The 13,170-nt window shown below is 41.7% G+C and overlaps 3 non-coding genes across 3 annotated transcripts; all 3 read left to right on the top strand.

Moving 5' to 3' along the window:
- Positions 1 to 5,061: 5,061 nt before the first annotated feature.
- On the top strand, positions 5,062 to 5,134 carry TRNAV-CAC (transfer RNA valine (anticodon CAC)). The gene has a single exon. It is a non-coding gene; the product is annotated as a tRNA-Val (tRNA).
- A 2,325-nt stretch (positions 5,135 to 7,459) lies between these two features.
- Positions 7,460 to 7,532, top strand: TRNAV-CAC (transfer RNA valine (anticodon CAC)). Its single transcript has one exon. It is a non-coding gene; the product is annotated as a tRNA-Val (tRNA).
- Positions 7,533 to 9,856: 2,324 nt separating this feature from the next.
- Positions 9,857 to 9,929, top strand: TRNAV-CAC (transfer RNA valine (anticodon CAC)). Its single transcript has one exon. It is a non-coding gene; the product is annotated as a tRNA-Val (tRNA).
- Positions 9,930 to 13,170: the final 3,241 nt, after the last annotated feature.

Below are 13,170 nucleotides of genomic sequence, written 5' to 3'. Positions count from 1 at the left end.
TTTTCTTGGTACTCTTTTCAAGTTGTTTTGAAGTTTGCGTTTCAAAGCCAACATCAATTTTTTCTTTGCAGTAGTGGATAATTCTTTGCTAGAGTCTCATGCTTCAGCCCTGCCCAGTCTGAGCTAATACCAAACATCTGGTCTTGCATGGCATGTACGAGCGTTCAGCTAGGGATGTCGGGCAGGTTGCATGAAAGAAATCTAAAGCCAGAGGCCCATGGAATAGCCAGTTCGGAGCAGTTTCATTACAGAAAAATCAACTGTAGGTATCTGTTTCTGTAGTGTAGTGGTTATCATGTTTCCCTCACACGCGAAAGGTCCTCGGTTCGAAACCGGGCAGAAACAGTTGTTATATTGTGTTGGCTACAATGTTGATAGGTGCTGTTTTGCCATGGAATTGTCCAAGCCCTGAAGATTATTTCATGCAATCTCGTTCCAAGAAAGGGAATTCTCTCAAAACACTAAAGTAATCGGCGTGTGGATGTATCTGTTGGTTCTCAGACCTTGCTTTCAAAAGAGCCCAGCAATCGGTTCGCTGCTCACCTAGAACAAGCATTAACATGAAGAATTGTTGGCACCAACAGGAATCTTATTTTAGTGGAGTGTTTCTGGCTTTGAGTGCAGAGGCCCTCGGCTCAATTCCAAGATGATCCTTCTCAAGGTGATGATACAAATGCATTGTCACCTTTACGTTTAATGTCAGAATCATTTATTTCCAGTTGGTGGTGTAAGAATGTTTGCAACAGTATGGCGATTTTTCCTAGCCATGCATGAATGAAAGCATATCACTCGCCTTTAGGTGTTTTTCTAATACATTGATATTTGCATCTTCCTTCCTAGCCTGCATGTTTGACTATCTTACAGGAAGCATGTAATAAGTATCACATCAGGGCCCTTCTTCTACTCAAATCACAACTGTTCTATCACGACATAGATAAGAAAGCTGCATCTGCTTTTGTTGTGTAGTGGTAATCAGGTTTACCTGACGTGTGAAAGCCCCATGCTTTGAAATTACACAGTAACAAAGAAACCGGTGACTTTTATAAAAAGGTGTCATGTGTGTATCTTACTTTGCACAAAAAGTGCCAGAGATGACTTCATTTGCAGTCACTTGAAAAGTAGGGATTCTCCAATAAATGGTAAATGGTTGAAACAAATCTGAAGAAATGCATGACATACCTGTGTGTGTGTGTATACGCATGTATGTATATATAGGGAGAGAGAGAGCGTCAATATAAACAGACTTTATTTCAATCAAGCTGTCTTTTCTATCCTTCAGGAGCAGAATGTTCTGATCATCAGCGCTCCAGAATGTAGTGTTTTCTTGGCAAGCATCACATATTGTGATGTGTTAGCTAAAAGTTCCATATCCTACAGACTGATATATTCCTCTGTACTTGCACCTTGGGGATTCATCAAAACCTGGCATCATAAGCAGCTTTCTACTGCCACAGACTGGACAGCGAAACAATTTAAAATATCTCAGAAAAAGAAAATAAGCATGCTTAATCAGAGCTTTCTGGACAGGAAGGACATTTGAGCAAGTGAGGAATAAGCACTGCTTTTGTTAATTTGCATAGGCAGAATAGAGACTTCTGGGAAAAGGCGGAAATTACAGACACAGAAAATGGCTGCATCTATAGAGAACGCTAAGAAGTGTTGGCAGCTTTTCCTCTGACCCTGGCCACTTTTACAAGCAATCCTATGATAGTCAGCAGGACCCACCCTAAAAAGGAAGGGGCATCCACTTGGACCCTTTCCACCTTTTCTAAGTCTCGCCTGATCGAGCCTAATTGAGCACTGATTGAGCAGATAAGCACATGTAATTCTCATTTCAGAAAGGTATTGGTTAGCTTGCTGCTAGCAGCTCAGCTCAGTTATGTTATGATGTTAGAGGCTATGCAAGGAATGCTTTAGTCCAGCGATATGCAGTTTTTATTGCGCCTTGCATTCAGCAGGAAGATCTTTAGCTTGAATCTGTGGCCTAGGTATTCACCTATTGGCACAAAGTGAAGGAGTATTTGAGAGAAAATGCACAATGTGTTTCTTATGTTGTTATGAACAACTTGTTACTCTTTCTCATTAAGCTTCAGCCACTGCAGAAATATATAAATAAGGGCTGACTTCCTGTAAGACGTGTCCAAAGCTGGGACGAAATAAAAGGAGACACTTGTAAATGATAGTGCTATCGTTTGAGAAAGGGTAAGTTGAGACTGACTTTCATGCGTATTCACAGACCAAGCATCATAAAGATACCAGCATGATCTTCATTGCGGGCTTAGAGCCGGTATTGGCTTTTGAGAGGTAAGAGAATTTTGAGGGCTCGTTGGTCTAGGGGTATGATTCTCGCTTTGGGTGCGAGAGGTCCCGGGTTTAAATCCCGGACGAGCCCTTTTCTTGGTACTCTTTGCAAGTTGTTTTGAAGTTTGCGTTTCAAAGCCAACATCAATTTTTTCTTTGCAGTAGTGGATAATTCTTTGCTAGAGTCTCATGCTTCAGCCCTGCCCAGTCTGAGCTAATACCAAACATCTGGTCTTGCATGGCATGTACGAGCGTTCAGCTAGGGATGTCGGGCAGGTTGCATGAATTAAATCTAAAGCCAGAGGCCCATGGAATAGCCAGTTCGGAGCAGTTTCATTACAGAAAAATCAACTGTAGGTATCTGTTTCTGTAGTGTAGTGGTTATCACGTTCGCCTCACACGCGAAAGGTCTCCGGTTCGAAACCAGGCAGAAACAGTTGTTATATTGTGTTGGCTACAATGTTGATAGGTGCCGTTTTGCCATGGAATTGTCCAAGCCCTGAAGATTATTTCATGCAATCTCGTTCCAAGAAAGGGAATTCTCTCAAAACACTAAAGTAATCGGCGTGTGGATGTATCTGTTGGTTCTCAGACCTTGCTTTCAAAAGAGCCCTGCAATCGGTTCGCTGCTCACCTAGAACAAGCATTAACATGAAGAATTGTTGGCACCAACAGGAATATTATTTTAGTGGAGTGTTTCTGGCTTTGAGTGCAGAGGCCCTCGGCTCAATTCCAAGATGATCCTTCTCAAGGTGATGATACAAATGCATTGTCACCTTTACGTTTAATGTCAGAATCATTTATTTCCAGTTGGTGGTGTAAGAATGTTTGCAACAGTATGGCGATTTTTCCTAGCCATGCATGAATGAAAGCATATCACTCGCCTTTAGGTGTTTTTCTAATACATTGATATTTGCATCTTCCTTCCTAGCCTGCATGTTTGACTATCTTACAGGAAGCATGTAATAAGTATCACATCAGGGCCCTTCTTCTACTCAATTCACAACTGTTCTATCACGACATAGATAAGAAAGCTGCATCTGCTTTTGTTGTGTAGTGGTAATCAGGTTTACCTGACGTGTGAAAGCCCCATGCTTTGAAAGTACACAGTAACAAAGAAACCGATGATTTTTATAAAAAGGTGTCATGTGTGTCTCTTACTTTGCACAAAAAGTGCCAGAGATGACTTCATTTGCAGTCACTTGAAAAGTAGGGATTCTCCAATAAATGGTAAAGGGTTGAAACAAATCTGAAGAAATGCATGACATACCTGTGTGTGTGTGTGTACGCATGTATGTATATATAGGGAGAGAGAGAGCGTCAATATAAACAGACTTTATTTCAATCAAGCTGTCTTTTCTATCCTTCAGGAGCAGAATGTTCTGATCATCAGCGCTCCAGAATGTAGTGTTTTCTTGGCAAGCATCACATATTGTGATGTGTTAGCTAAATGTTCCATATCCTAGAGACTGATATATTCCTCTGTACTTGTACCTTGGGGATTCATCAAAACCTGGCATCATAAGCAGCTTTCTACTGCCACAGACTGGACAGCGAAACAATTTAAAATATCCCAGAAAAAGAAAATAAGCATGCTTAATCAGAGCTTTCTGGACAGGAAGGACATTTGAGCAAGTGAGGAATAAGCACTGCTTTTGTTAATTTGCATAGGCAGAATAGAGACTTCTGGGAAAAGGACGAAATTACAGACACAGAAAATGGCTGCATCTATAGAGAACGCTAAGAAGTGTTGGCAGCTTTTCCTCTGACCCTGGCCACTTTTACAAGCAATCCTATGATAGTCAGCAGGACCCACCCTAAAAAGGAAGGGGCATCCACTTGGACCCTTTCCACCTTTTCTAAGTCTCGCCTGATCGAGCTTGATCGAGCACTGATTGAGCAGATAAGCACATGTAATTCTCATTTCAGAAAGGTATTGGTTAGCTTGCTGCTAGCAGCTCAGTTATGTTATGATGTTAGAGGCTATGCAAGGAATGCTTTAGTCCAGCGATATGCAATTTTTATTGCGCCTTGCATTCAGCAGGAAGATCTTTAGCTTGAATCTGTGGCCTAGGTATTCACCTTGGTATTTCTATTGGCACAAAGTGAAGGAGTATTTGAGAGAAAATGCACAATGTGTTTCTTATGTTGTTATGAACAACTTGTTACTCTTTCTCATTAAGCTTCAGCCACTGCAGAAATATATAAATAAGGGCTGACTTCCTGTAAGACGTGTCCAAAGCTGGGACGAAATAAAAGGAGACACTTGTAAATGATAGTGCTATCGTTTGAGAAAGGGTAAGTTGAGACTGACTTTCATGCGTATTCACAGACCAAGCATCATAAAGATACCAGCATGATCTTCATTGCGGGCTTAGAGCCGGCATTGGCTTTTGAGAGGTAAGAGGATTTTGAGGGCTCGTTGGTCTAGGGGTATGATTCTCGCTTTGGGTGCGAGAGGTCCCGGGTTCAAAGCCCGGACGAGCCCTTTTCTTGGTACTCTTTTCAAGTTGTTTTGAAGTTTGCGTTTCAAAGCCAACATCAATTTTTTCTTTGCAGTAGTGGATAATTCTTTGCTAGAGTCTCATGCTTCAGCCCTGCCCAGTCTGAGCTAATACCAAACATCTGGTCTTGCATGGCATGTACGAGCGTTCAGCTAGGGATGTCGGGCAGGTTGCATGAATTAAATCTAAAGCCAGAGGCCCATGGAATAGCCAGTTCGGAGCAGTTTCATTACAGAAAAATCAACTGTAGGTATCTGTTTCTGTAGTGTAGTGGTTATCACGTTCGCCTCACACGCGAAAGGTCCCCGGTTCGAAACCGGGCAGAAACAGTTGTTATATTGTGTTGGCTACAATGTTGATAGGTGCCGTTTTGCCATGGAATTGTCCAAGCCCTGAAGATTATTTCATGCAATCTCGTTCCAAGAAAGGGAATTCTCTCAAAACACTAAAGTAATCGGCGTGTGGATGTATCTGTTGGTTCTCAGACCTTGCTTTCAAAAGAGCCCTGCAATCGGTTCGCTGCTCACCTAGAACAAGCATTAACATGAAGAATTGTTGGCACCAACAGGAATCCTATTTTAGTGGAGTGTTTCTGGCTTTGAGTGCAGAGGCCCTCGGCTCAATTCGAAGATGATCCTTCTCAAGGTGATGATACAAATGCATTGTCACTTTTACGTTTAATGTCAGAATCATTTATTTCCAGTTGGTGGTGTAAGAATGTTTGCAACAGTATGGCGATTTTTCCTAGCCATGCATGAATGAAAGCATATCACTCGCCTTTAGGTGTTTTTCTAATACATTGATATTTGCATCTTCCTTCCTAGCCTGCATGCTTGACTATCTTACAGGAAGCATGTAATAAGTATCACATCAGGGCCCTTCTTCTACTCAATTCACAACTGTTCTATCACGACATAGATAAGAAAGCTGCATCTGCTTTTGTTGTGTAGTGGTAATCAGGTTTACCTGACGTGTGAAAGCCCCATGCTTTGAAAGTACACAGTAACAAAGAAACCGATGACTTTTATAAAAAGGTGTCATGTGTGTCTCTTACTTTGCACAAAAAGTGCCAGAGATGACTTCATTTGCAGTCACTTGAAAAGTAGGGATTCTCCAATAAATGGTAAATGGTTGAAACAAATCTGAAGAAATGCATGACATACCTGTGTGTGTGTGTGTACGCATGTATGTATATATAGGGAGAGAGAGAGCGTCAATATAAACGGACTTTATTTCAATCAAGCTGTCTTTTCTATCCTTCAGGAGCAGAATGTTCTGATCATCAGCGCTCCAGAATGTAGTGTTTTCTTGGCAAGCATCACATATTGTGATGTGTTAGCTAAAAGTTCCATATCCTACAGACTGATATATTCCTCTGTACTTGCACCTTGGGGATTCATCAAAACCTGGCATGATAAGCAGCTTTCTACTGCTCACAGACTGGACAGCGAAACAATTTAAAATATCCCAGAAAAAGCAAATAAGCATGCTTAATCAGAGCTTTCTGGACAGGAAGGACATTTGAGCAAGTGAGGAATAAGCACTGCTTTTGTTAATTTGCATAGGCAGAATAGAGACTTCTGGGAAAAGGCCGAAATTACAGACACAGAAAATGGCTGCATCTATAGAGAACGCTAAGAAGTGTTGGCAGCTTTTCCTCTGACCCTGGCCACTTTTACAAGCAATCCTATGATAGTCAGCAGGACCCACCCTAAAAAGGAAGGGGCATCCACTTGGACCCTTTCCACCTTTTCTAAGTCTCGCCTCATCGAGCCTGATCGAGCACTGATTGAGCAGATAAGCACATGTAATTCTCATTTCAGAAAGGTATTGGTTAGCTTGCTGCTAGCAGCTCAGTTATGTTATGATGTTAGAGGCTATGCAAGGAATGCTTTAGTCCAGCGATATGCAGTTTTTATTGCGCCTTGCATTCAGCAGGAAGATCTTTAGCTTGAATCTGTGGCCTAGGTATTCACCTTGGTATTTCTATTGGCACAAAGTGAAGGAGTATTTGAGAGAAAATGCACAATGTGTTTCTTATGTTGTTATGAACAACTTGTTACTCTTTCTCATTAAGCTTCAGCCACTGCAGAAATATATAAATAAGGGCTGACTTCCTGTAAGACGTGTCCAAAGCTGGGACGAAATAAAAGGAGACACTTGTAAATGATAGTGCTATCGTTTGAGAAAGGGTAAGTTGAGACTGACTTTCATGCGTATTCACAGACCAAGCATCATAAAGATACCAGCATGATCTTCATTGCGGGCTTAGAGCCGGTATTGTCTTTTGAGAGGTAAGAGGATTTTGAGGGCTCGTTGGTCTAGGGGTATGATTCTCGCTTTGGGTGCGAGAGGTCCCGGGTTCAAAGCCCGGACGAGCCCTTTTCTTGGTACTCTTTTCAAGTTGTTTTGAAGTTTGCGTTTCAAAGCCAACATCAATTTTTTCTTTGCAGTAGTGGATAATTCTTTGCTAGAGTCTCATGCTTCAGCCCTGCCCAGTCTGAGCTAATACCAAACATCTGGTCTTGCATGGCATGTACGAGCGTTCAGCTAGGGATGTCGGGCAGGTTGCATGAATTAAATCTAAAGCCAGAGGCCCATGGAATAGCCAGTTCGGAGCAGTTTCATTACAGAAAAATCAACTGTAGGTATCTGTTTCTGTAGTGTAGTGGTTATCACGTTCGCCTCACACGCGAAAGGTCCCCGGTTCGAAACCGGGCAGAAACAGTTGTTATATTGTGTTGGCTACAATGTTGATAGGTGCCGTTTTGCCATGGAATTGTCCAAGCCCTGAAGATTATTTCATGCAATCTCGTTCCAAGAAAGGGAATTCTCTCAAAACACTAAAGTAATCGGCGTGTGGATGTATCTGTTGGTTCTCAGACCTTGCTTTCAAAAGAGCCCTGCAATCGGTTCGCTGCTCACCTAGAACAAGCATTAACATGAAGAATTGTTGGCACCAACAGGAATCTTATTTTAGTGGAGTGTTTCTGGCTTTGAGTGCAGAGGCCCTCGGCTCAATTCCAAGATGATCCTTCTCAAGGTGATGATACAAATGCATTGTCACCTTTACGTTTAATGTCAGAATCATTTATTTCCAGTTGGTGGTGTAAGAATGTTTGCAACAGTATGGCAATTTTTCCTAGCCATGCATGAATGAAAGCATATCACTCGCCTTTAGGTGTTTTTCTAATACATTGATATTTGCATCTTCCTTCCTAGCCTGCATGTTTGACTATCTTACAGGAAGCATGTAATAAGTATCACATCAGGGCCCTTCTTCTACTCAATTCACAACTGTTCTATCACGACATAGATAAGAAAGCTGCATCTGCTTTTGTTGTGTAGTGGTAATCAGGTTTACCTGACGTGTGAAAGCCCCATGCTTTGAAAGTACACAGTAACAAAGAAACCGATGACTTTTATAAAAAGGTGCCATGTGTGTCTCTTACTTTGCACAAAAAGTGCCAGAGATGACTTCATTTGCAGTCACTTGAAAAGTAGGGATTCTCCAATAAATGGTAAATGGTTGAAACAAATCTGAAGAAATGCATGACATACCTGTGTGTGTGTGTGTACGCATGTATGTATATATAGGGAGAGAGAGAGCGTCAATATAAACAGACTTTATTTCAATCAAGCTGTCTTTTCTATCCTTCAGGAGCAGAATGTTCTGATCATCAGCGCTCCAGAATGTAGTGTTTTCTTGGCAAGCATCACATATTGTGATGTGTTAGCTAAAAGTTCCATATCCTACAGACTGATATATTCCTCTGTACTTGCACCTTGGGGATTCATCAAAACCTGGCATCATAAGCAGCTTTCTACTGCCACAGACTGGACAGCGAAACAATTTAAAATATCCCAGAAAAAGAAAATAAGCATGCTTAATCAGAGCTTTCTGGACAGGAAGGACATTTGAGCAAGTGAGGAATAAGCACTGCTTTTGTTAATTTGCTTAGGCAGAATAGAGACTTCTGGGAAAAGGCCGAAATTACAGACACAGAAAATGGCTGCATCTATAGAGAACGCTAAGAAGTGTTGGCAGCTTTTCCTCTGACCCTGGCCACTTTTACAAGCAATCCTATGATAGTCAGCAGGACCCACCCTAAAAAGGAAGGGGCATCCACTTGGACCCTTTCCACCTTTTCTAAGTCTCGCCTGATCGAGCCTGATCGAGCACTGATTGAGCAGATAAGCACATGTAATTCTCATTTCAGAAAGGTATTGGTTAGCTTGCTGCTAGCAGCTCAGTTATGTTATGATGTTAGAGGCTATGCAAGGAATGCTTTAGTCCAGCGATATGCAGTTTTTATTGCGCCTTGCATTCAGCAGGAAGATCTTTAGCTTGAATCTGTGGCCTAGGTATTCACCTTGGTATTTCTATTGGCACAAAGTGAAGGAGTATTTGAGAGAAAATGCACAATGTGTTTCTTATGTTGTTATGAACAACTTGTTACTCTTTCTCATTAAGCTTCAGCCACTGCAGAAATATATAAATAAGGGCTGACTTCCTGTAAGACGTGTCCAAAGCTGGGACGAAATAAAAGGAGACACTTGTAAATGATAGTGCTATCGTTTGAGAAAGGGTAAGTTGAGACTGACTTTCATGCGTATTCACAGACCAAGCATCATAAAGATACCAGCATGATCTTCATTGCGGGCTTAGAGCCGGCATTGGCTTTTGAGAGGTAAGAGGATTTTGAGGGCTTGTTGGTCTAGGGGTATGATTCTCGCTTTGGGTGCGAGAGGTCCCGGGTTCAAAGCCCGGACGAGCCCTTTTCTTGGTACTCTTTTCAAGTTGTTTTGAAGTTTGCGTTTCAAAGCCAACATCAATTTTTTCTTTGCAGTAGTGGATAATTCTTTGCTAGAGTCTCATGCTTCAGCCCTGCCCAGTCTGAGCTAATACCAAACATCTGGTCTTGCATGGCATGTACGAGCGTTCAGCTAGGGATGTCGGGCAGGTTGCATGAATTAAATCTAAAGCCAGAGGCCCATGGAATAGCCAGTTCGGAGCAGTTTCATTACAGAAAAATCAACTGTAGGTATCTGTTTCTGTAGTGTAGTGGTTATCACGTTCGCCTCACACGCGAAAGGTCCCCGGTTCGAAACCGGGCAGAAACAGTTGTTATATTGTGTTGGCTACAATGTTGATAGGTGCTGTTTTGCCATGGAATTGTCCAAGCCCTGAAGATTATTTCATGCAATCTCGTTCCAAGAAAGGGAATTCTCTCAAAACACTAAAGTAATCGGCGTGTGGATGTATCTGTTGGTTCTCAGACCTTGCTTTCAAAAGAGCCCTGCAATCGGTTCGCTGCTCACCTAGAACAAGCATTAACATGAAGAATTGTTGGCACCAACAGGAATCCTATTTTAGTGGAGTGTTTCTGGCTTTGAGTGCAGAGGCCCTCGGCTCAATTCGAAGATGATCCTTCTCAAGGTGATGATACAAATGCATTGTCACTTTTACGTTTAATGTCAGAATCATTTATTTCCAGTTGGTGGTGTAAGAATGTTTGCAACAGTATGGCGATTTTTCCTAGCCATGCATGAATGAAAGCATATCACTCGCCTTTAGGTGTTTTTCTAATACATTGATATTTGCATCTTCCTTCCTAGCCTGCATGTTTGACTATCTTACAGGAAGCATGTAATAAGTATCACATCAGGGCCCTTCTTCTACTCAATTCACAACTGTTCTATCACGACATAGATAAGAAAGCTGCATCTGCTTTTGTTGTGTAGTGGTAATCAGGTTTACCTGACGTGTGAAAGCCCCATGGTTTGAAAGTACACAGTAACAAAGAAACCGATGACTTTTATAAAAAGGTGCCATGTGTGTCTCTTACTTTGCACAAAAAGTGCCAGAGATGACTTCATTTGCAGTCACTTGAAAAGTAGGGATTCTCCAATAAATGGTAAATGGTTGAAACAAATCTGAAGAAATGCATGACATACCTGTGTGTGTGTGTGTACGCATGTATGTATATATAGGGAGAGAGAGAGCGTCAATATAAACAGACTTTATTTCAATCAAGCTGTCTTTTCTATCCTTCAGGAGCAGAATGTTCTGATCATCAGCGCTCCAGAATGTAGTGTTTTCTTGGCAAGCATCACATATTGTGATGTGTTAGCTAAAAGTTCCATATCCTACAGACTGATATATTCCTCTGTACTTGCACCTTGGGGATTCATCAAAACCTGGCATAATAAGCAGCTTTCTACTGCTCACAGACTGGACAGCGAAACAATTTAAAATATCCCAGAAAAAGAAAATAAGCATGCTTAATCAGAGCTTTCTGGACAGGAAGGACATTTGAGCAAGTGAGGAATAAGCACTGCTTTTGTTAATTTGCATAGGCAGAATAGAGACTTCTGGGAAAAGGCCGAAATTACAGACACAGAAAATAACTGCATCTATAGAGAACGCTAAGAAGTGTTGGCAGCTTTTCCTCTGACCCTGGCCACTTTTACAAGCAATCCTATGATAGTCAGCAGGACCCACCCTAAAAAGGAAGGGGCATCCACTTGGACCCTTTCCACCTTTTCTAAGTCTCGCCTGATCGAGCCGATTGAGCACTGATTGAGCAGATAAGCACATGTAATTCTCATTTCAGAAAGGTATTGGTTAGCTTGCTGCTAGCAGCTCAGTTATGTTATGATGTTAGAGGCTATGCAAGGAATGCTTTAGTCCAGCGATATGCAGTTTTTATTGCGCCTTGCATTCAGCAGGAAGATCTTTAGCTTGAATCTGTGGCCTAGGTATTCACCTTGGTATTTCTATTGGCACAAAGTGAAGGAGTATTTGAGAGAAAATGCACAATGTGTTTCTTATGTTGTTATGAACAACTTGTTACTCTTTCTCATTAAGCTTCAGCCACTGCAGAAATATATAAATAAGGGCTGACTTCCTGTAAGACGTGTCCAAAGCTGGGACAAAATAAAAGGAGACACTTGTAAATGATAGTGCTATCGTTTGAGAAAGGGTAAGTTGAGACTGACTTTCATGCGTATTCACAGACCAAGCATCATAAAGATACCAGCATGATCTTCATTGCGGGCTTAGAGCCGGTATTGGCTTTTGAGAGGTAAGAGGATTTTGAGGGCTCGTTGGTCTAGGGGTATGATTCTCGCTTTGGGTGCGAGAGGTCCCGGGTTCAAATCGCGGACGAGCCCTTTTCTTGGTACTCTTTTCAAGTTGTTTTGAAGTTTGCGTTTCAAAGCCAACATCAATTTTTTCTTTGCAGTAGTGGATAATTCTTTGCTAGAGTCTCATGCTTCAGCCCTGCCCAGTCTGAGCTAATACCAAACATCTGGTCTTGCATGGCATGTACGAGCGTTCAGCTAGGGATGTCGGGCAGGTTGCATGAATTAAATCTAAAGCCAGAGGCCCATGGAATAGCCAGTTCGGAGCAGTTTCATTACAGAAAAATCAACTGTAGGTATCTGATTCTGTAGTGTAGTGGTTATCACGTTCGCCTCACACGCGAAAGGTCCCTGGTTCGAAACCGGGCAGAAACAGTTGTTATATTGTGTTGGCTACAATGTTGATAGGTGCCGTTTTGCCATGGAATTGTCCAAGCCCTGAAGATTATTTCATGCAATCTCGTTCCAAGAAAGGGAATTCTCTCAAAACACTAAAGTAATCGGCGTGTGGATGTATCTGTTGGTTCTCAGACCTTGCTTTCAAAAGAGCCCTGCAATCGGTTCGCTGCTCACCTAGAACAAGCATTAACATGAAGAATTGTTGGCACCAACAGGAATCTTATTTTAGTGGAGTTTTTCTGGCTTTGAGTGCAGAGGCCCTCGGCTCAATTCCAAGATGATCCTTCTCAAGGTGATGATACAAATGCATTGTCACCTTTACGTTTAATGTCAGAATCATTTATTTCCAGTTGGTGGTGTAAGAATGTTTGCAACAGTATGGCGATTTTTCCTAGCCATGCATGAATGAAAGCATATCACTCGCCTTTAGGTGTTTTTCTAATACATTGATATTTGCATCTTCCTTCCTAGCCTGCATGTTTGACTATCTTACAGGAAGCATGTAATAAGTATCACATCAGGGCCCTTCTTCTACTCAATTCACAACTGTTCTATCACAACATAGATAAGAAAGCTGCATCTGCTTTTGTTGTGTAGTGGTAATCAGGTTTACCTGACGTGTGAAAGCCCCATGCTTTGAAAGTACACAGTAACAAAGAAACCGATGACTTTTATAAAAAGGTGCCATGTGTGTCTCTTACTTTGCACAAAAAGTGCCAGAGATGACTTCATTTGCAGTCACTTGAAAAGTAGGGATTCTCCAATAAATGGTAAATGGTTGAAACAAATCTGAAGAAATGCATGACATACCTGTGTGTGT

The sequence above is a fragment of the Triturus cristatus genome, chromosome 8, assembly GCF_964204655.1.
Source record: "Triturus cristatus chromosome 8, aTriCri1.1, whole genome shotgun sequence".
Classification (NCBI taxonomy): domain Eukaryota; kingdom Metazoa; phylum Chordata; class Amphibia; order Caudata; family Salamandridae; genus Triturus; species Triturus cristatus.
This window is presented reverse-complemented; position numbering and strand designations above follow the sequence as displayed.